This window comes from Equus asinus, chromosome 19, assembly GCF_041296235.1.
Source record: "Equus asinus isolate D_3611 breed Donkey chromosome 19, EquAss-T2T_v2, whole genome shotgun sequence".
Lineage (NCBI taxonomy): Eukaryota > Metazoa > Chordata > Mammalia > Perissodactyla > Equidae > Equus > Equus asinus.
Genome location: NC_091808.1, coordinates 8,088,625 through 8,112,394, shown reverse-complemented (window position 1 = coordinate 8,112,394; position 23,770 = coordinate 8,088,625). Strand labels below are relative to the sequence as shown.

At 50.4% G+C, this 23,770-nt stretch overlaps 1 protein-coding gene across 1 annotated transcript in view; it reads right to left on the bottom strand.

The window, feature by feature from the left end:
* Positions 1–23,770, bottom strand: part of NGEF (neuronal guanine nucleotide exchange factor) — a 107,301-nt gene that overhangs the window by 78,159 nt on the left and 5,372 nt on the right. The window lies entirely within an intron of this gene.

Sequence of the window (23,770 nt, the reverse complement as noted above, 5' to 3'; positions counted from 1 at the left end):
GACAGGAAAGCCTGTGAGTGAGTGACGGGTTCCGCACTGGGAAATTAGAGATGGGAAAACTTGAACTCCACAAGGACAAACCTCTTGCCACCTGCTGATGGCCAACTCTAGTGATGGTCCTCTCTGATAGGACCATGTCGTATGGCAGCTGTGGGAACAACAAGCCAGTCCCCGTCCCATCCCACAGCTGCCCTGCTAACTGGAGCAACAGCTTGGTTACCTCCCTCTGAGGGGACTGTGGAAGATAGCATCAGAACCAGGACACTTTTCATAGGAAAAAGGGGTAAATAGGAATGCACCAGGGCTGTCCAGGCAAACCCCATTTCCCTCTCATCATAGGCCTCCTGTTAGGGGAGAGTCTGTCAGAGGGGTGAGGCACCATGTGGGTCCTTTGAGTGGGTCATAGGCTGGTAGGACAGCAGGTTAGATGGAGAAGCCAAGCTAAGAATTCTTTGCGGCTTCCCACCCATTTGAGGATTCAGAACCTGGAGTCCATGGACTTCAGGGGCTTTAGGGGCTACATAAATCACATGCAGAGGTGTGTATGTGCATATTCATTTTTCTTGATTACAGGTGCAGAACTTCCACCATGTTCTCAAGGGGGTCAGAGACTCAGGAAAGCTTGAGAACCACCTCTTCTATCTCTGTTTTCTTCTGTAAAATGGAGAGAATGGGGGGCTACACTTGAGGGCACCCCCATTTCTCACTGCACCCCTCTGCTTACAGCCAGATGTCCTGGTTACTCCAAGCCCCTCCCTTTGGAGGCCCTCATGGGTGAGTTCCCAAACCCCTTTTCTTCCCCCACCCCAGTCCAAACACACACTGGTGATTTCAGGTCAGGTGATCTTAGAATATTCACGAAGGGCGTGGGTTTCCCCTGCCCCAGGCAGAGAATACCCTTGTTTTTCTAAGGCAGGAATGAGGACTTTCTGGGTAGGGGAGATTTCGGGACCCTTCTGGTTCCTGGAACCAGCTACCTAATGACACAGATGCAGACAGTTCGCCCTGGGGTACTGCCTGCTTTCCTACCTGCCTGTAGGTCTGGTGACATTCGATCAATGCCCCTGCCCATGAGTAATCAGCCAAGCAGAACTGAGCACTGAGACAAGAGCCTGCCTTGGGGCAGCTTGGCCAGGTGCAAGGGTTCTGCCCAGGCTTGTGGGGGCCTGGGGAGCTCCTTCACTGCCATGCTCAGCTGTGGGACCCCAGCACACCACTTGCAACCCCAGCATGTGTGTTCTGATCCTTACAAGCCAGGGTGTGTGCACCATGTCATCAGAGAGGTCTTTTGCCTTGGAGACAAATGCTGCTGTTTCAGGTCTCTGGAAAGGAGAGTGCAGAGGCTAAGAGGTCACATTTAGGTGCTGGACATCCCTCCCAGGTACTCCTTATTATAATAAGCGACATTTATTATAAACGTGGCAAGGAACCCACAGCTCGCGGGCAGTGTGAGTGATTTCCATTCACAGCAAGTTTAACCTGAGTCAACAAGGGGATGTGGTTACAATGAAAACTACACTGTGCTGGGGCCACACCCTAGAACGAGAGAGTGAGAGGTTTCCATCCCCTCCAGGTGAGTGGGGGACCCCCTGCCCTGAGCTCTTCGGGAAAGCCGCCCATCCAAATAGTGGCTGGAGGGATGGGCAGAGAAGCCCCAGGAGGGATGAGGTCCAGGGTGTCACATCTGCTCCCTGGGGCCTGGGGCAGAGAAGGGGTGGAATTAGGACCACAGGAGAGGGCAGACTTCAGCTTTGGATTTCAGAGCCATCCAAACATGGAACGACTGCTTTGGGGAGAGTGAATTCCCCGTCACTGGAGGTGTCCAGATGGAGGCTGTTGGGATTTTAGGATTCAGTGACTCTGACCTACCGCCCTAACCTCTCCTTCCATCTCCTTTCTCTTGCTCCCTATTCTCAGCCTCCTGTTCTCAGCTGAGGGTTGAGAGGGGGAAGCAAGTGGGCAGAGGTCCCACTGGGCGGTGAGTAATGCAGGAGTTAACTGTGTGTTGGGGCTCGTCTGTGGAGGTCTCTGAACCCGGTCAGGGAGTTCCTATGCATCCTTGATGACCAGGAGCCAGGAGGTGGCAGGATCTCAGAAGCTCTGGGCAGGCTGAACTGGGGGACCAAGGACAGAGGGCAGGTATCACTCAGGTATCACCCAGCTGTGGCAGGTGAGTGCTGAGACCAGGGGCGCCCGGGTGGGGAAGACGTGCGAGAGGAAAGACAGAATCAGTGACTCATGGAGGCTTTGGAAGGAGTGGAGAGGGGGCAGTCCCAGCGGCCGGGTGTGGACCAGGGTAGCTGAGCAGGCCAGTGCCACTCACTGCCCGTCAGGGAAGCAGGAGCGAGGCCAGCTCGAGGTTAGAGCGTGCTGGATCGGGGATGTGCCGTTGGGGAACCGCCCAGGAGGAGAGTCTGCATGGGGAATCCTTGACCAGAGCTGCCTGACTGTCAGGGACAGGGCGTCGCCTGCTCTGACCACCGGGCGTCTCCAGGGCCTCCCTGTCGTGGCGTTGAACACAGGCTGTTTTGTGACATTTCGGGTTATTACATCACCATTATTATTTTAGGCTGCATTTTTTAAAAATTGGGGTATAATTTTCATACAGTAGAATTTGTCCTTGTTAGTGTACAGTTCTGGGAGTTTTGACAAACACATAGAGTTCATGTAAGCACTACAACTGAGATGCAGGACATTCCATCACCCCGAAAGTTCCCTCCTGCACCCCCAGCCCCTGGTGCCACTCTGCTGTATTCGTTCCTCTGGCTTGTCTTTTCCTGACTGTCCTGTAGACGGAACGACCTGATGGTAGCCCTTGGCATCTGGCTTCCTTCGGTTCGCGGGACGCGTTTGCCATCCAGCCCTGTTGTATCACCGCTAACCACCAATGTTTGTGCGGTGTTAGGAACCCATGGAAGCCTGCACCATGTATTGTGATGGGCACTTGGCTGGGAGTCGGGGGACCTGGGTTCAAATCTCTGTTTCCTGCTGCCTGTAATCACTTGCTTACACCGGGCAGGTCAGGGCCTCAGTTTCTCGTCCAGGAAATTAGCTGGCTCTCAAATTCCATGATGTAGGGAGGCTCAGAGAGCCCACAGAGGGCATGACAAGAGCCCTGGGGATTGCTCTCAAACCATCCTTGTCATTCTCTTTAGTGAGGGGCGTCTGAAACCCTGAGAAAGTGGATTCCATCTTTAAGACCACACACACGAAGAATTTGTCAAACGGTCTAAAAAAAACTCTAACTCTGCCTCAATTATTGCCTATTTCAGGCAAATATGTTCTCCATCTGAAATATTTTTATAATCGCTCCAATTCTTCTATATCCATTAACTGCTGGAAAGTCTGACAGCTCTCTTGCCCCAACTCCACCCCCCCCATCTTCTAATGTTTTTCTTAAACTCCTCATGTCTTTCTGTTCCAGGTGGCTTCAGGGTGGAAGTGCATGGGAGTAGCTGTGTGATTGGAAGGGGAAAGGCTTATGGGGAAGCTGCATTTGCACAGCGTTCATTCATTCATTCACTCAGTCACTCAGCAAGCATTGCTGGCATGTTGTCCACGTCTGGCACCTGCTGGCCTGGCCACACCACCACTCCTTAAACTTTTGATGTTTACAACCATGAAAAAATGGATGAATTGGCTGCCTGAGGTCGATGTGATAATCACCCCCATTTTACAGACGAAGAAGCTGCAAGTCAGAGAGCTCTGATAACTTGCCCAGTGTCATAGCCCTGGTAAATGGTACGGCGAGGGCCACACCATGTCTGTCTCACTTTTTTTGGGGGGGGAACCTGAGACCCAAGTGATGTGGTCAAAACCTGCTGTTGAAAGATTGGCTGCAGGCTGGCCTGGATGAATCAGAGACAGGAGCAGGGGTTCTAGTCTGCTCTCAGTGCAAGCTATGTGGCTTCAGACACATGAGCCAAGAGTGACTGTTAAACCTCCGGGCGTTGGGCTGAGGGCCAGGGTGCCTCCCTGCATGAGTCAGTGGCCTGGGAGGTCAGGACACGGGAGAAAGTGGTGGGGAGTCAAGGGAGAAGATGGTCATAAGCCCAGCTCTGGCAACCCAAACCAGCTGCTGGGGGTGAGAGGACAATGGCATGGTGGGCATGGGGTTGGGGGCTGTGTGTCCCCTGGACCAGGGCTTCTCAGACATCTGTCCATGTGCCAGTCACCACGGAGCTCTTGTTAAGATGCAGATTCTGACTCAGGAGGTGCAGGATGGGGCCTGAGATGCCCATGCGACAAGTCCTTGGACCAGCCTTGAGCAAGGTCCTGGGGGTGCAGGACCTCAGCAGGCCCTCAGCAGGTGTGGGAATGGGTGCACTAGGGAGCTCCGGGTGCTGCCCCTCACTCTGGACAGTTCTGGGCCGTGTTGCTGCAGGTCAGAGGCAGACAGAAGTCCTGATGGGGAGCAGGGCTGGGGCAGGTAGGAGGAGGGGATGTCAGGAGAGGGGGCAAAGAGGGCTAAAGCAGGGGCTGTCCCTCCACTGTCCCATTCTGCCCCTTACAAGGGAATGAAGTGGGGGGAGGGAGAGATGGTGGAAAACAAGAGACGTGGAGGAAGGATCCTCCGCAGGGCCTGAGGGCATGCACAAACAAGGCTGAGGGAGCTGAGCGCTGCTCTGAAGCAGGCCCCTCTGGGGGCAGGGATGGCCCAGGAAGACAGATCCGGCCTTCGGGCTGTTCATAGGGGCCACGGGGGGATCAGAGAGTACAAGGCAAGGAGGCAAGTTATGAACAAGGAGGGCAGTTGGGGGTGGGGGTGCTGGGGTGAGCAGCAGATCACGGAAGCCTTGGATGGGGGTGCTTTACTCCCTGGCTGATGAGGACACCCCAGAGGGCTGCCGAGGTCAGTGCCTGGAGCTGGGCCCTGGGCTCAGGCCCGGGCTCAGCAGAGCACCGGTTATACAGGGCAGGCCGTGCCGCTCCTGGCAGGGACACTTGGGGAGGATTCTCAACAGGACCATGCTGAAGGCCCCGCCTTTGTCTTCAGGGGGGGGGGCCAGGGCTCTGGTAACTGGGCTGTGCTAGCTGTCTCGGGGGTGCGGGGGCGCGGGGAATGTGGCCTGAAGGAGGTAGGAGAATGAAGCCACCTTAGCTGTGGCCGTGACAAGGGGAAGGGCTCGAATGTGCTGCCACAGGGCAGGCTGTTCTCCATGGGAAGATGGGACCGCCCCCCGCAAGAGGGAGGCAGGGCCGACTCATCCCAGGTTTCCTGCATCATTTCCACTTTCACTCCTGGTCCCAGAGTTGGTCCCTTCCGCTCCTCCCAGGTAAAGGGCAGTGTTTGCCTTGGGCCATGAACAACAAAGGTTTCTTTCTTTTTTTCTAGAGCAAAGGGGGAATCTAGAGAGGATTTTTGATAGCAGAGGGGAAAACAGATGAATAACTGGGGGAAGGGGCTGGAATGACTGAGGGGAGGGGCTGGAATAACAGGGGAGGGGCTGGAATGACTGAGGGGAGGGGCTAGAATAACAGGGGAGGGGCTGGAATGACTGAGGGGAGGGGCTGGAATGACTGAGGGGAGGGGCTAGAATGACTGAGGGGAGGGGCTGGAATGACTGAGGGGAGGGGCTGGAATGACTGAGGGGAGGGGCTGGAATGACTGAGGGGAGGGGCTGGAATGACTGAGGGGAGGGGCTAGAATAACAGGGGAGGGGCTGGAATGACTGAGGGGAGGGGCTGGAATGACTGAAGGGAGGGGCTGGAATGACTGAGGGGAGGGGCTGGAATGACTGAGGGGAGGGGCTGGAATGACTGAGGGGAGGGGCTAGAATGACTGAGGGGAGGGGCTAGAATAACAGGGGAGGGGCTGGAATGACTGAGGGGAGGGGCTGGAATGACTGAGGGGAGTGGCTAGAATAACAGGGGAGTGGCTAGAATAACAGGGGAGGGGCTGGAATGACTGAGGGGAGGGGCTGGAATGACTGAGGGGAGGGGCTGGAATGACTGAGGGGAGGGGCTGGAATGACTGAGGGGAGGGGCTGGAATGACTGAGGGGAGGGGCTGGAATAAGGGGGCAGAGGGGTAGAATAACTGGCCATGGGGAGGACAGCCATAACTGAGGGGGAAGGAGGGAGGGAGTTGGGGTAGGTAGGGGCCTCTGAGAGGAGGCTTGAGCAGACCCTGAAGGAAGCCAGAGAGCCAGCTCCAGGCATGATGGAAGGTAAATTCCCACACCGGATTTGTCGGCTTGTTTTGGCTCAACAGGGAGAAAAGTAGAGACGATCCCTGGTTTTCCTTCAAGGCTGTGTTGCAGTGACACACTGGGAAGGAAGCAGCGGGCAGAGTCTGGGGGAGCAGCTGGGCCTGAGAGCAGAGAGAGATGGTGCATCTGGCAGGAAGCTGGACTTGAAAATGGTCCGTTGTGACAGGGTCCAAACGAACCAGAACTTGAGCTGGAAGCTTTAATACTAATTACAGTAACCACTCACTGAGAACCAACTTAACAATCACGGTTTCTAATCCAAACAAGATCTCTTTAGAGGTGAACAATGGAACAGGGTGAAATAAGGAACATTCTCAGGGCCAGGTGGCTGCTGAGTTCCTGCCGGGCTCTCGACTCTGGAGCCACTCTCTTCCCGCCACGCCACCATCAGTGATGCATCCTGGCAGCCTGGGCCATGCACACAAAAGACGGGAAGTGGGTTGGACACGGTGACAAAATTCATGCACAAGACTAGGTAGACCATGACAGACCAAGTGTGAACGCACCGCTTTCCTGATGCTGTGGCAGAAATGGGTGACACCAGTTCTGAACCAGGGCACAGACGGTGGTGCAGAGAGGTTGAACACGTTTCTTGGTTACAGGAGGGTGTTTGAATCCCAGAGTGGAGGGACATGTATCGACGTCTATCTATTTACGTGTATAGTCTACAACATGAAGAAAGCCGGTGAGGGAAGAAGAAAGCCAAAGGCTCAAAGAACAAACTAGATGTTCCTGTTGGCAAATGGTTGGTGACAAGCGTATGTCAGAGGAGGGATTACAAGCGGAGCATGAATCTCAGAAGACAAAGCATGACTGAGCCGGGGCAGTGGGTGATGGAGGAGGTCATCTGAGAGGACCCCGGGCGAAGAAGCCTGCAGGCGATGGCAGAGAAACTTCAGATGATGGAACTTTAGAACAAAACAAACAATTTAACTTTATTTTTTATTTATTTTCTTGGTGAGGAAGATTGGCCCTGAGCTAACATCCATGCCAATCTTCCTCTGTTGTTTTCCATGTGGGATGCCTCCACAGCATGGCTTGATGAGCCGTATGTAGGTCCACACCTGGGATCTGAACCTGCAAACTCCAGGCCGCCAAAGCAGAGCACTCAAACTTAATCACTACACCACTAGGCCAGCCCCAATCTTTAACTTCAGGTTTACAGAAACGTTGCAGATGATGGAATTTTTAAAGCTGCTCTTCAAGGAACCGAGGGCTCTGAGCACAAGAATAAGTAATCATTTGGAGGTCCTCACCATTTCTGCACATAGTAGGTGCTTGGTGTAAGCAGGCAACAAGAAATGAGGAAATGAAAGACTGGCGGAGTAGACAGGGAGGGCTGGGAAGATGCTCAGATCCTCTGGCCACATCCCCCTTGCTGGAGGGGCGGGAGCTTGCCCGGGTCATGGAGCTTAAACAGCCAGGAATAGAACCCTCCCCTCCCCATGGCTGGGGGTCTGATCCACACACTCCTTCCCACTCTCTTTCTGGCACATGTGGAGAGTCTGGAAATTCGTCCTTTATCGTCAGAAGAACAGAGCAAACTCTTGGGTGAGATGCCTGCTCCCAGCTTCCCCCTAAGATCACAGCGCAGATGCTACAACAGAAAGACAGCCACCACTGCCCCGGAAGCTAAAATTAAGAACAGAGTTTATGCCAGGACCAGCAGGCTCTTCCACCAAATGTGCTAATTAGCATTAGGAAGCATCTCTGATGACTGACTTGTGCTTTCAAGTTCTGGAAAATCTATGTACATAGTTTATAAATGAAAAGGCAAAATTGGAGGGGTGGCCTGGTGGTATAGTGGTTAAGTTTGCGTGCTCTGCTTTGGTGGTCTGGGGTTGGCAGGCTCGGATCCCAGGTGCAGACCGCACCGCTCGTCAAGCCACGCTGTGGTAGCATCCCACATAAAATAGAAGATGGGCACAGATGTTAGCTCAGTGACAATCTTACTCATCAAAAAAAGAGAGCAAAATTAGAAGGGAAATATGTAAAGGAGAAATCATAAAACAAGGTGTGGAAGCGTCATCGGATGTCGAGCAGGATTTTTCCCGTCATTTTGGAATTATCACTCAGGACAAACACGGCTTAGTTCTGTTCAAATTTCTGCTGCAGCCTGAGTCAGCCAGCACCCTGGAGGGATTTCTGAAGGAGGCGTGCCCCCTCCCTGTACTCCGCCTTGATAAAACAAGAGGAGGAAGAGGGGAGGAGCTTGGCTTTTTTGGGTACCATATTCCATACAGAGGAAAGTGGTTCCAAGGGAGCCTTGGAAAAGCCCCGGGTTCCTGCAAGAAGGGGAGGGTCCTAGCAGGGAGTTCCTGAGCTTCCTTGGAGCCCAGAGGTTAGCAAGCAGTAGGGGTGGGAGGGCTGCTGAGGGAGCCACTAGGCCCAGCAATGGGATGCCCAAGCTGGAGAAAGGGTTGGGAGCATGCATGTACCTCTGGGTCCAGAGGGAGATGTGGTGGCCTCTCTGAGAGGGATGGGAAGGCGAAGAGATGCAGATGTACACAAGCCCAAGACAGCCTCCAACAAACCCATCAGCTGAGGTGTCAGAGCCAGGCTGGACCAGAGGGATGCCTCCTATCATGGGCACGCAGCCAGCCGTGGAAGGAGACCTCGGCTTGCCAATCCCTGCCGCCTCCTCACCCCTGGGGCCAGATCATCCCCCACCCCCCAGATAATCTAGCCTGTGTTAGAGGGAGGGGAGAGGAACTTTGAATAGCATGAGGTTGAACTTTGGAAACTGAACGTGGCTGAAATGGGCAAAGGATATGAACGGAGAGTTCACAGAAAAGGAAATACAAATCACTCTTAAAAAACCTGTGAAAGATGTTCAACTTCATGTCTCATAAGAGAAAAGGAAACCCAAACCACAGTGAGATCCCTTTGTCACCTGTAATTGGCAAAAAATCACAAGTTTGAAAAGTGGTTGGTAAAGCTGAGGGACAACAGGCAACGCCCACCATTGTTGGTGGGATTTTCTGTTGATTTCCCCCCCCCGTTGGGGCAGTTTGGCAACGTTTATCAAGTGCCAGCCACCCCACCTGCAGGATTTGGCCCATGGATCTGCTTGCACACATGGGGCGTGGTCTGTGTGCAGGTGACCCACTGCAGCACTGTCTGGGAGCAAACTGTTGAAGACACTACAATGTCTCCGTCAGGAGCTGCTCACACCAAGTAGGAAATTCTACTTTTCCATCAATGGAAGAAGATGCAGTTGTAAAAGCAAGAAAGAGGCAGCTCCGTATACTGATCCAGAAAGGATCTTAGGATATCTCAAAAAACACAAAAACAAGAGCAGAAGAGTATGTATGATGTTTCCGTCAGTGTACAAGGGTGCAAGGGGGAAATATATTCAGATGTGTTTGGATGTGCTTAAAAGCTTCTGAGAGGAGTTCTCAGAAATGGGTATCAATGGTTGCATATATCTTTTTTTATTAGAAGAGGGAGACTGGGCAGATAGAGAATAGGGATGGAAGGGAAGACGACCTAAGACTACATCTCTTTCAATATTTTAAAAAATTTGTAAAAATCTATGTCAATGTATTAACCTATTGAAAAATTAAATAGATAAATCTTTCGAGAAAAAAATGAAAAGGACAGAATCTTAAATATAGAAATGAATCACTTCTAAAAACTGAAGGAGACAGGGAAGTTATGGGATCTGAGCAAGAATCCCCCAGGAGCCTTGCCACGGAGCAGGGCAGTGCGTTTGGACAGAGGCAAGCTGGTAGCCAGGATGGGGAAAAATAAAGCTGTTTTATGTTTATACCTTCAAAACTCGAGATTTCCCAAAAAATCGGATACGGGATAAGAATGCACTGTTAAATGAGATGTTTTAATTCCCTAATTAAAATGTTCTCAGAGTGAGTTAAATAAAACGGAGGCAATTTCGTAATCAGTAGGCAGTCTTAGTACAATATAACACATCAGTGGCAAAATTAAATACCAATCTCCAGGAAAGACCTTTAAAAGTGAGACTAGAAGGAAAATTCATCACGATAAAGAGCACTGTGCACATCCAAAATACAGTGAGGTTGGAAAATCAGAGCAGAATACTGCACTCATCACTAGTGACATGTTTCTTGTGGTCTGAGACATAAACATTATCAGATAGGAAGATGAAATAATCATCATTTGCAGCTGATATGATCTACATGCCTAGAGAACCAAAAAGAACCAACTGAAACTATTGGAATTACAAAGAATTCAGCCCAAGGCCAGAATAGGATAGATTCAACAATAACAAGAAAGTATAGAGAGTCCAATCATAGTAGTAACAAAACCAGAAAACACAGGGTAACTGCATTAATAAATACAAGCAACCTATGTAAAGGAAAAGCTTGAGAGATGAAAGGAGACTTGGACGTTTAGAGAATCATGGGCTTTTCTTGGATGGGAAAATGGAAAATTTAAAATATGCCAATTCTCACCAAGATGATATATAGTTTTGGTGCCATTCCAATGAAAAAAATTCTAATTAAAAAAACCACTTTGGAATGTTTTGATAAAATGATAATGAAGTTCATCTTCAGGATAGACAGGCAAGGTTAGCTCAAATTTTTTGAGAAATGTAGGTAGTAAACAGAGTCTACTTCCTCTAAGTATCATAAGATGCTGCAGTAATTAAACGAATGTGGTACTGGCACAGGGTAGTCAATCAATGAAACAGAATGGCTAGCCCAGAAATGAATTTTTATCTACAAGATGTTATTTTATAGAAGAGGCATCACAAGCATAAAAAATGGAGGGATTAAAAAACCAGGCAAAGACATCACAAGGAAAGAAATCATAGACTAGTATCTCTTAATTAAGTAATAATTAATGTAATTAACTAATAATTAATGTAGATGGAAAAGACCTCAACGAAATACTTGCAAACTGATATATAAAAAGGATTATACACCATGACCAAGTAGAATTTATTCCAGGAATGCAAGGTTGGTTTAACATGCAAAAATCAACTAATATTATGCACCATACCAATAAAATAAACGACAAAAACTACATTATCATCTCAATGGACATTTGACTTCAAACAGCATTTGACAGAATTCAACACTTCTTTATAATAAAAATAGTCAACAAACCAGGTATGGAAGAAAACTTCCTCAATTTGATAAAGGGCATCTATGAAAATGCCACTGCTAATATTGTAATTAATTGTGAAAGACTGGACGTTTTCCTATAAGATTGGGAAGAAGATAAGGATGCCCACTCTCACCACTACAATTTGACATTGTAATGGAGGTTCTAGCCAGGGCAATTAGTCCAGAAAAAGAAATAGGAGATATTCAGATTGGAAAGGAAGGAGTAAAACTGTCTTTATTCACAGATGACATGATTTTGTATTTAGAAAATCCTGAGGAATCTCCTAAAAAAAAACTGTTAGAAATAAACAAGTTCAGCAAGGTTTCAGGATACAAGATCAATATACAAAAACCTATTGTATTTTTATACAGTAAGAATGAACATATCAGAAATGAAATTAAGAAAATAATTCTATTTACAGTATCATCAAAAAAATTAGGAATATAAATTTAACAAAAAAGCACAAAATTTATATTCTGAAAACTACAAAATATTATTTAAAGAAACTAAAGAAGACCTAAATAGATGGAAAGACATTCCATTTTCATGGATCGGAAGAATTAATATTAAGATGGTATTACTCCCCAAATTGATCTCCGCATTTGACACAACCCAGATCCAAATCCTAGCTTGCTTTTTTGCAGGAATTAATAAACCAATCATCATATTCACATGGAAATTCAAGAGACCGATGCCAAAACAATCTTGAAAAAGAAGGGTAAAGTTGGGCTCACACTTCCTGATTTCAAGACTTACTATATAGCAAGAGTAATCAAGACAGTGTGGTACTGACACAAGGATAGACATATAGGTCACTGGAATAGAATTGAGAATCCATAAGTAAACCAGTAAATCTGTGGTCAATTAATTTTTGACGCGGGTGCCAAGACCATTCAATGGGAAAAGAAGAGTCTTTTCAACAAACGGTGTTGGGACAGCTAAGTATCCACATGCAAAAGGATGCATTTGGATCTCTACCTCACACCATATACAAAAATTAACTCAAAATGGATCGAAGACCTAAATATAAGAGCGAAAACTATAAAACTATTAGCAGAAAACATAGGTGTAAATCTTCTTGACATTGGATTAGGCAATGGTCTCTTACATGTGACACCAAAAGCACAAGCAACAAAAGGAAAAAAGAATTGGACACGACCAAAATTACAAATTTTTGTGCATCAAAGAATATCATCAAGAAATTGAAAAAACAGCTCACAAAATAGAAGAAAACTTTTGCAAATCATGTATCTGATAAGGATCTTATATCTAGACTATATAAAGAACTCATACAACTCAAGAATAAAAAGATAACCCAATAAAAATATGGCAAAGGATCTGAATAGACGTTTTTCCAAAGAAGTTATACAAATGGCCAATAAGCACATGAAAACTTGCTCAACATCATCAGTCATCAGGGAAATGCAAATCGGAACCACAGTGTGATATTACTTCATATCCACTAGGATGGCTATAATCAAAAAGGCAGATAATTACGAATCTTGGTGAGGATGTAGAGAAATTGGAATCCTATACACTACTGATGGGAATGTAAAATGGTGCAGGCATTTTGGAAAATAATCTGGCAGTTCCTCAAAAGATTAAATGTAGAATTACCAAAGGACCTAGCCATTCCATTCCTAAGTATATTCCCAAGAGAAATGCAAACACATGTCCACACAAAAAGCTGTATATGAATATTCACAGCAGCATTATTTATAACAGGAAAAAAGTGGAAGCAACCCAGATGCCTATCAACTGATGAATGGATAAATAAAATATGGTATATTCTCACAATGGAATATTATTCAGCCATGAAAAGAAATTAAGTATCAATACGTGCTACAACGTGAATGAAACTTGAAAACATTTTGCTAAGTGAAAGAAGCCAGTCACAAAGGACCACATATTGTCTGATTTCATTTACATGAACTATCCAGTACAGGCAAATCCACAGAGACAGAAAGTAGATTAGTGGTTGCCTAGGGCTGGAAGGGTTGTTGGGAGTGGGGAGTGGGTGACTGCTAATGGGGATGGGATTTCTTTGGGGGAGATGATGAAAATATTCTAAAATTGATTGTGATGATGGTTGCATGATTCTGTGAACATACTCAACTCATTGAATTGTGTACTTTAAAAGGGTGAATTGTGTAGATGTGAATCATATCTCAATAAAATTGTTATTAAAAAGGGAGGGTTTCAATAAAAATTTGCAATGTTGGTTAGCAGTTTGGGAAAAATATCAGTTTAGACCCTCAAAATAAATTCCCTAAATAAACTCCAAAGATGTTAAAGCTTTAACTGTTTTCTTCAAAGAGTGGACCATTCTGAGAAGGAATTAAACGGTTTCCAAATCTTGCCGTACACCCTGGAAAAGCAGTATAGGTGTTGAGATCTTTGGTTGAGTGGTTGCATGAGTTGGGCACATGGCTTCCCCTTGGGGCCTCTTGTCCTCAACTGTCATGTTGGGAGGACAAGTGTTACCCAAGTCCTGGGACGAATTCAAGGATGCCTGGTGCTGGCTCTCAACGTGGGGTAGCTGTTTTCTTTATGCGTTATCATGCAAAATATAATACATGTTTATACTTATAGCTCACTTATCTAACACAGCAGATAAATTTAAGAAAGGACAAAAGAAAGAAAAATATAGAAGAAAGGGGACATAAAATTTAGTGGGGGATAAAGCTAAAAATTCCTGTTGCAAAGACTCTTGCCCTGAGCCTCCTAGCAGTCAAGGTGAAAAGAGGAAACACAGCAGTGCCTCATTCTACTGCAGTCAGGGATAAAGATCAACCAATTGCTCAGGAGAAATCGTGTTAGCACTAAGGCCAGCTAAGAGATTTCTATCAAGGACTTTTATGGCAGAGGGTGCTGCCATGCAGTGATTTTCAAACTTTTAAGAGCTAGTTAAATATATAGTTTCCTGGGTGCCATGTCCAGATTGTGGACTGAGTAAGGCTGAAGTGGATCCCAGGTACATGCATTTTAGAGAGTGTCCTCCATTATCCATGGACCCCGGGCTGTTGGTTCCAGTAGGGTGGTCTCTCTCCTGGACCTACAAAGCTCGCACACCCACATGCAAACAGGTTTCTTAAGACTCTTGCTTTGTGCCTCGGTCAGTGTGGGCTTCACACAAAAACACAACCAGCCAGAAACCATTCTTCAGGGTGACACGGTGCAGGCTTCCGTCTGATCGTGGGTGGGGGATTCTAGAGGAGTTTTGGAAGGAGACGGAGACTCTCCATCTTCCCCTCGGTGGAGTGTTTGGTAAATATTCGGTGGGATCATCTTCAGATCCTGCTCCTGGATAAGCATATAGGGGTGGCTTGTCTGTGTTGCCTGTAAACTACTGAGTCAGAGTCGACTAGGGGTTTGTGGGGAGTTGACACCCTTCAGGGAAATGAGGGGATGGTATTTCTCCAGGAGAGTCAAGATTATCCTCATAAAGCACATTGCTCGAATCTACTCTAGCCCACCAGCAGATACGAGATGGAGCCACAGAGCTCCGTTCTATGGTGTCAAGGTCTTGACACGTCCAGCCTGGAAAATTCCTTGGCAGGTGGTGCAAGATTCTTCTTTTGGCCTCCATCCCACCCCCGACATCAGAGTGAAACATTCACAGAATGTCTTGCCTTGCTCAACATTGCTTCCTGGTATCCCCTCCAAGGTAAACTCTTTGTGAAATATCCACCCAGGTAATTGAATGAGGCAGCTCGTTCTCTGCAAAGATTATCTATAAACCAGGAAAAAGGTGGGAGCAGCAGCATTTACCCAAAGTGGCGGCGTTAGTATTAGATATATGGACCCACAGCTCTTCTTTCTGGTTTTAATTCGCCAGCTTGTCCTATTGTCTCTTGAGGCCACTTTCAGGTTGAATTCATAAAACCTTATTGGCCAAGGATAAAAGAATGCCCAACTTTTACACTTTGGAGCAAGGGGACAGACCCCGGGGTCGTTCCCGAGGGATTTCAACCAATCACTAGGCCATACAATGAAGAGGAGGCCACGCTTCTGTTTTACCCTTTCATATAGTTAAATTCTTTTTTTAAAAAATTTAAGTATAGCAGAATACAGACAGTGCTCATATGTAAGTGTACAGATCGCTGACTGTGTACACACTTGTGTACCCAACGCCCAGACCCAGGAGAACATCAGCACCACCACTTCAGAAAGTCTGTATGCCCCTTCTCTTCCTCTGCCCCCAAGGATAACCTCTGACCTCTGACCTCTAACAGCATGGTTTAGCGTTGCCTCTCTGGGTACTTTATGTAAATAGAATCGTTCAGTGTTCTCTTTTGTGTCTGACTTCCTCCCGGGGCATTTGGCTGGGGAGATGCATCCACGTGGCCGTGGCTTCAGAATCATCTGGGCAGTTCAAACACAGATCACCCGCCTCCCCCAGAGCTTCTGATTCAGGAGGTTGGGGCGGGGCCCGGGGGTATTTCTCAGAAGTTCTCAGTTGCTGCCGTGGCTGGTCTAGGGACCACCTCCTTTAATCTGGCACGTCTCTTTTCCTCTGAAAAAGGAGCCTGGGCTTGTCATTATTGTAGATTCCAGAAATCACTGAGGGGCAACTGACCCACAGGCATGGCAGAGGGATGGGCCGAGTGGAGGCCGGAGCTGGCGTTCCCAGGGCCAGGGCAGAAGACCAGGCCGTGTCCTGAGCTGACGCTGGCCTCTGTTGTTAGTCATCAGCCGGGCCAGAGAGAGGGTTTCATTTCTCTGCTGTCCTGTTCCTGACAGGGACAGCTGCGATTTCAATTCTTCGGGCCTCTAGGCTCCTTCAGGAGTGGGCAGGACACAGTGAAGATTTCTGGATGTAAACTGGTCACATCCTGGCCAGAAGGCCCCCAGCGTCCTGCTGCACACAGCACCTGTCGGCTGCTTCCCTCCTCCAGCCATGACACAGTCACCCACCTGACACCAGGCCATCCCCAGCCCTCAGAGGGGGCTTAGGCGAGGGCCTCACTTTCCTCTTCTTCTCTCCAATGTCTGTCCTCCTCGGGGCTTCAGTCGCATGTGAGCGAGGCTCCCGGCGCCCTGCTTCACCCTGCATCCCTGCTAATGCATCCTGTCCACTCCTTCCAGCCTCGTCCTCTCTACTCCCATCACTCCCTCTTGAGGGATCTCATCTGCTTTCGGGGCTTTCACTGTCTGTTCTTCCCAGATGCAGCCATATCTTGTGGCCTGAGTCTCTGCCTGGAGGCAGGGTGCGGCCACCCACATGGGGACCCACAGGCTGCGAGTCCTCACCTGCCTCTGGGAGGGGCTGCCCTAATGGGACAGGGGGAGGCTCCTGGTCACCTGAAGCCGCCCTCTCCCTTGGTCTCTGGAGAGGACATGGGCCACAGGGCAGGTCAGCTGAAAGTGCTGAGGACAGCGGTGATGGGCAGTAAGGCTGTGACTGAGACAGACTCCACCCAGAGAGGAACTGCCCTGTGCCGCAGACATTGTGTTCTCGCTTCCCAGAGGGAATCAGCAGTTGTCTTGTTTCAGGCACTTGCCTTTGAACTCATCTGATCCTCACACAGCCCTGTGTGGGGTGGGAGGACTGGGATTAGTCACATTTGGAGATGAGGAATCTGAAGCTCAGAGGGGCTCCATCACTTGCACAGGATCACACAGCTGAGGTAGTGGCTGAGACAGGATTCGAACCCAAGTCCTGCAGGTCCCAGAGCCCTGCAGTGCCCCTGGGAGGAAAGGAGTGGCCGCAGTGACACAGGGGAGGGTGGAGAGAATGCCTGCTGAGGCAGAGTGTGTGCTTAGGGAGCAAGGCTGCCCTTATCACAGAGCAAATGTCAGGGACAGAGTGCACAGCAGGGGACAAAGCCAGACGCCAGGATGGATGTCCCTGCTCTCTCTGGGGGCTGAGCCATCAGGCTCCCAGTGACTCCCATCACACGGGCTGCTCTCTGTTCAGCAAACCTGTCCCTCCACACTGTGTGGGGGCTTCTTCACAGGGGGCCTGGGCCGTTGAGGAGCAGGGGCTCCAGCCAGGTGCAGGGGGTCCTCCTCGATGTGGCGATGGCCCACAGTTCTCACCTGAGAATGACAGCTCTTCCCAGGCTTCTCAGTGAGTGGTGGGTGGGTGGCCTCCTACTCACTCGCTTCTTGTTCAGCCCAGCACATGTTGGGTGGTCTTCTCCCTTCCTCTGATGTCTAAGTCAGGCTGACGCCGCAGTACCGCTGGAGCGGGAGGTGAGAGAAGGTGAACCCTTCCAGCACGTCCTGGTAGGGCTCTGGGGATGGGTTTCTTGGGTCCGAAACACTCCCTCCATCGTCAGCCTCCTGTCTGTAGGGTGGCGGCACCTACCCAGCCCTCAGCTTGGGGTTGAACTGGCAGTCCTTGGGGGGTCCCATTTCCTCACACGCTCAGGGCCCCAGAAAACAGGTGGGAAGGAATTTCCTAACATTCCCCATCACCCCAAACATAAGCGCACCCCTCCTCTGGCTTCTCTTTCCTTCTGGAAACGTCTCTTGTGTGTGCAGAGATCGCGCAGGGATTAAGGGAGACGACGGTGCCTGGCACCTCATCAACACGCCTTAACGATACTCCATAACGATGTTCCCAGGCTGCTCATTTCCCTCTTTGCAACTAAATGCATGATCCGCTTATTTAAATTGTTTTTACTTTTTGGTGTAAAAAGAATCCAAGAATGTAAAATGTATATAACATTCAATAGGAAAAGCAGGTATAGAGTTGGAAAAAAGTGAATCGAGGGTCCATCGGAGCCTCGGCTTTGTCCCAGCGAAATCTATGCCTTGTCTCCGGGGACTGGCTAGTGGCAGCTCCTGAGAGTCTTGTCCCCTCTGGGCACATTGGTGACAGCAGCCACTCTCAGCTGGGGGTTGGGGGAGGCGACGGCTTAACCTAGTTTCTCCAAGTGAAGTGGGAGCCAGCAGCTGCAGTGTTTTCCTGTCATTAAGAGAACTTTTACCTAATTTTCAGAAGCTGACCCTCTTTTAGGGTTTTCCTGCCATCAGACAGGCTCTGAGCAAGAGGAAGCAGTGAGCTGGGGACAAGGACCACTCCTTCTGGGGTGAGCCGCCTCAGCCAGCCACCACCCTTGGCAAGCTCCCACCCCTCTGTGGGCCAAGGTCTGCTGGACTCGGCCAGAGGGCGGCCGGCCGGGGCTGCCAGCTCCCAGTCACATTGCAAAACAGACTCTGCATGAAAGGGGGCAGTGTCGTTCCCATAGCCAGACAGGAAGATTTCTGTGTAGGAAGCTGCACATTCCACACTGGGTCTTTGTGGGGTTCTGGTTGTGGGCCATTGGCATGCTGGAGTTGCTGTGAACCCATCTATGAACCCATATCCTAGAGGATTTATAAAAAGGTCTGCTAAAAATGACAAGACCAGTGTTGCTGTCTTGGTGAGCTCGGGCTTCCTTAGGAAAACACCGCATGCTGGGTGGCTTGCACAACAGACCCTTCTTTTCTCACAGTTCTGGAGGCTGAAGTCTGAGATGAGGGCGTAGTATGGTCGGGTTTTGGGGAGAACCCTCTTCCTGGCCTTCTTGATGTGTCCTCCTGTGGCCTTTCCTGGGTGTGTGCACCAGGAGAGAGAGAGAGAAGTCTCTCTTCGTTATCTTATGAAACATTCCGTTCCTGACGACTGGCAGAGGAATGAAGGAGAGTTGCATCTCTGGTTGGGAAAATCTCAAACCCAACCTGATTCCTCCAAATGGCTCTGGGGAACCGTATTTGTAGCAGACGGTAGCCATCCTTCCCTCGTGCTCTGAAACCCCTTCCTGGAGAGTTGGCTCCATCCTCAGCCCTGGAAGGGGGGACCTTGCCTGCCACCGCCTCCAGCCCCAGGCCATAGCTGACCAAACAGAATGGACCTTTGACCCAGGAGGAATGAAGCCAGAGGCTGGGCTGGGGTGACTGGATTCCTTCGCTGGGAGATGAGAATTGAGATGGAGACGAGGCTGGTTAGCAGGAGGCCCTGGGCTGTGTCGGGGTGGGGAGCTGTTCTGAATTGGCCGGGACCGGCCAGGTGTGCAGCAGGGGCAGCAGGTCTGGAGAGAGACAGAGCAAAGCAGAAGAATGAGAGCCCAGGGAGGGAGAGAGGAAGAGGGCAGGGACGTGTGGCTTCCCCCTTTCCCATTCCTGGTTCCCAGCCCTCACAGGCCACAGTATTCATTTTGCCCTTCAGGATCTTATATTTTTCCACTAAAATCTCTTAAAATTTTTTGCTTATCCTTGCTTGACGGGATTCCTGTGTGTTACTTCCTGTGGCCCCAAGCTGGACTTCCCTGTTTGTGGCACATCTAGATTTTCAACACTCCAATGTAAGACATGAAGTTGGATAGGTCAGTTGCGTCCCTGTGTCCTCAGTGAGCTCTGTCCACTCACACGTTGAGACGGCACGGCTCTGTCCACACCATGCTAGGTGGTAGGTCATGAGACAGACATGGCTCCCTTGCTTGGGGCCCAAGAGAGCAGGCAGGATGGAATTTCCCGACAGCCCTCACCATCCCCACAGTGCCCCTCCTTTGGCTTCTCTGTTTCCTTCTGGAACGCTCTGTCATTTGTGCAGTGCTGGAAGCATTCAGTGCCTTTGTCCACCTCCTCGCGTGATCCTGGGGTCTCCCCGCAGGCTCTGAGGAAGGAGGGAGGTGACTCAGGCCAGCCCCTTCCCCAGAGCCAGGGGCAGAAAGGCCAGGATTTCTCTTTTGGTTTGTGAACAAGTTATTCAAGAGGGAGATTCTTTTAAAAAAACAAACAATAATGACAGAGATGTTGAGGTGCTGTGGTTTCTTTCAACTCTCTCATCTATAACATTCATAGAATTTGGATGAAACTACATAGTCCCCATTCTCCTTGCAGCTGTGTGGGGTCCAACCAGTGGCTGTGAGCTGGTTTTAGGAGACACGTCAGTTGAACATTCATAAAATTAATAGTTATGTGTCTTAGAAAAAATTCCAATTAACACATCGAAACTGTGACTTCATAGATATTAATGCTTAGGATAAAAATAAATAAGTTGAGAATTTAATCTAAAGCCAATCAGTAGAAAATATTAATAGCACAGGTGGTACATAAATATGTTAAAAACGGTAAATGTGGAAAGTAAGTGATTGACCTTCCAGAAACACTGAATGGAAATGACCGGGATGAACCAGACACCACACAGTTCATTTTTGTCCTAAACTAAGGCTTCCTCACCTCTGTATGCCAACGCTTCTCAAAATATGGTCAACTTCCAGCAGCGGCGGCATTGGCAGCTTTTAAGAAATGCAGATTCTTGGGCCCCCCTGAGACTGACTCATGTAGAGGCCCTGGGGGTGGAGTGGGCCAGCCCTGCTGTGTTGTAACAAGGGTCCAAGGCTTTCACGAAGACTCCAAAAGGGTAAAGAGCCACTGCTTTCTCAAGTTCCTGCCATCCCATCCCTGAAGCTTGCTTGCTTGTGTTCGTGAATCCATACTCTTTAATCATAAATAACCCAAAGCCTGCCAGGTTGGCAGAGCATATCCAAGGCATACAGAAGGGCTCTGGTGGGTGTTTGGGGCCTCCTCACACCAAGGAGATCCTCCAGGACCCAGCTAGGGGCTGCCCCGGTGTGCTGCCCAACTCCCAGACCACAGCAACACTGGGCTCTCTCTTACCAGAGCCTGCATCCCTGTGTGTTTCTGATCCTTCCTGAATCCAAGCTTCTCCCGACTCGGCCTCTCCTCTCAGCCCTCCTGACTGGGCTCCAGCCTGGCTTTCAGCTCACACTGACCCTCGGGTGCATGTCTGCGGCCCCACCTGGTGCCAGCCCTGCCTTGCCCTCCTGCTCCTCCATGTGCTGTCCTCTAGGGTCTGGCTCATTCCTGGGGGCCTGAGAAGCCTGTCCACGCACAGTCCACCCCCAGTGAAGTCCACGGAGACTTCTGTTCATCCACTGAGCCCTTCCTCTATCCAGCAAATACTCACTGAGCGTGCACATGCCCCGTGCCAGCCCGGGGATGCAAAGATGCAAGGGCTCAGCCCAGGGGCGAGGGTCAAGCGGACCCGACCGTCACAATAGGAAGAGCACGGGCCCCATTGAGGTCTCCTTGGGCTACAGGGGACTAGGCCCCCACCCAAGACCCCCTGTGGGGTGCTCTGATCCCCTGGAATTTGGCACAACTGTGGATGCTCAAATCATGTTTACCCAATGTCTGAGGTCTTGCCCCAGGCTGGGGCTGCTGCTCCAGCTTGGCCCCTGCTGTGCGCCCACCCACCCCCGAGTTCCCTTTTGTTCCAACAACCCAGGATTTAATGTATGTTGACGTTTTATGACCTCATCCGGGGGAGGGCAGACAGATGTCACAGTCCATTCACAGTCACTGTGCAAGACAGGCCAGCAGCCCACCTTCATTTCTCTGGCGAGTGCCCCCTGTGCTCTCTGCAGTGACCACATCTGCCTTCTCCGGATCCCCATCTGCCTGCCTGCCTCTGCCCCGCCGGCCTTGTCTCAAACAGCAGACGAGAGCTCTGTACCCGTGCCCTCTGCCATCCTGCCTGCCCCTGCCGTCCTCTTCCTTCCTCCTCAGGGCTCTGCACCCCCCACCCTCGCCTTCCCCAGGACCCCTCCCTGCTACCCCCGTTCCACTCCCACCTTCTCATCTCTCCTGGCATCTTCACATCTGAGCGTGCCATTGGAAGAGCCACAACCTTCTCTTGAGGCCGCTTCCCCTCCAGCGCTGTTTCCCTCCTCCCTCGCTCGTCCTGGGGTCTTGACACTCAAGGCCCATCTACGTGAGGATGTGCCCTTCTGTCCCCGGAACCTGCACAACCCTCCAGGGACCAGGACCCTCTTCTCCTTCTAGACTCTAGTGGAGGATGCTCATCTGGACTCTTAGGGCTGAAAAATGAGGGAATTGACAGAAACCCCAGGAAATGCCCAAACCTTGTCCTTTGAAGTACAACGTCAATTGCACCATGTCATCCCCCTGCTTAGAAGTCTTAGAAGGCTTAGGGTAAAACCCAGTTCCCTACCCCATTCTCATCCGGCCCCACCTTCCCCTCTCTGTCTCCGCACCCCCCTCCCATGCTGTTTACGAGGCTGGGCCTCACCTTGGTTTCTCTTCCGTGGTTCTGCCCAGGGGTCTCTCCTTAGGGCTGTGTGGACGTTGGGCTGACACAGGCTTTCTCCCAGCCCCTTTCCCAAAACCTGGAGTCACTCACTGAATTATTTTTATGGAGCATTTCCTGTGGGCCGGGTGCTGGATGTCAGCTCCCACCTGGGAGCATGAGCTGCCCCTGGACCCCCAGGACCCAGACGCCTCCCCGAGTCCCAGCCACTCTGCCTCACCTCTGCCACCTGCTCCCGGGACTGGGGCTGCTGCCGCCTCACCCCTCACACACTAAGTCTCTCTAGCCGGCTCACTTTTTCCAGGCTCTCGCCCCCCAGACCCAAGTGGATGTGATTCCTCCAGGCAGAGCAGGGCCCGTGGGGGTGAGACACAGGCTCAGACCAACGCCAGGCGGAAGGACTCCCAGGCCCTCTCACTAAGGTGAGAGTGGTGGCCCAAGGAACGTCTCAGGGCCAGCCCCTCGGACTTCGGCCCCACAGATGAAGGCTCAGGTGGTTTGTGATGGGAGACACCCCTTTCCATTTGCAGCCCCATCATCCTCTGGGGGAGCTGGAAAGGGCTGGTCTCTCTCATTTTAAAGATGAGGAAGCAGAGACTGCACCAGCAGACCTGCTCAGGGTCACACAGAGAAGGCGTGCCTTTTTCCTGTGTTCCCAAGCGTCTGTCTGCATGCAAAGCCTTCCTCCCCACTGGGAATGGCAGGCCAGGTGAACATGGACCACCTTTTCCTAGTCCTTTGCCATGACAGACATTACTAATCAATAGTGGCACTCTTCACCTTTAGACCTAGATTTGGCCTTGTTCTCAATAGATTCTCTGGGTAGCCATTAGCATGGCTCAGAGCCAACACGTGGATGGCTCCTATCTGCCGCTTCTGGGAGACTGGCCAATAAGCTGGTCAGCCCTTGGACTGCCAGAACCGTGCACTAGATTTCCTTATCATCCCGGGGCTGATGGGCAAACCCTGTCAGCCTGGCCTGAACCTGCAGGCTTCCCCCTCCCCCATCCCCATGCTGTTCCCTGGAGTGCCCGTCACGGGGCTCAGAGTGTCCTGTGGTTACAGCAGGGTCAGCTGGAGCTGGCAAGACAGCTCCTTAGATGTGTCCCCGAGTAGGGGCTGGAGTAAGGGAGCAGTGCCCATCGGGCCGTCCCTACACACCATAGGCACAGCCCCGGAATCAGGGGGAAGCAGGCACACCACCATGTGCTTCCGTCCAGCTTCTCAGTGGGGAGGTACAGCTTTCCTGACCCCGGACGGCTCCTCCAAGGTTCGAATGACCATGTGCTTCCACCACACCCCCTTCTCTGAAAGAGCTAAACCCAGAGGTGCCACAGAACAACCTATTTGGGCCTCGGACTGCTTGGGGCTGGGCAGAAACACCCTTTTGGCGTGTTCAGATG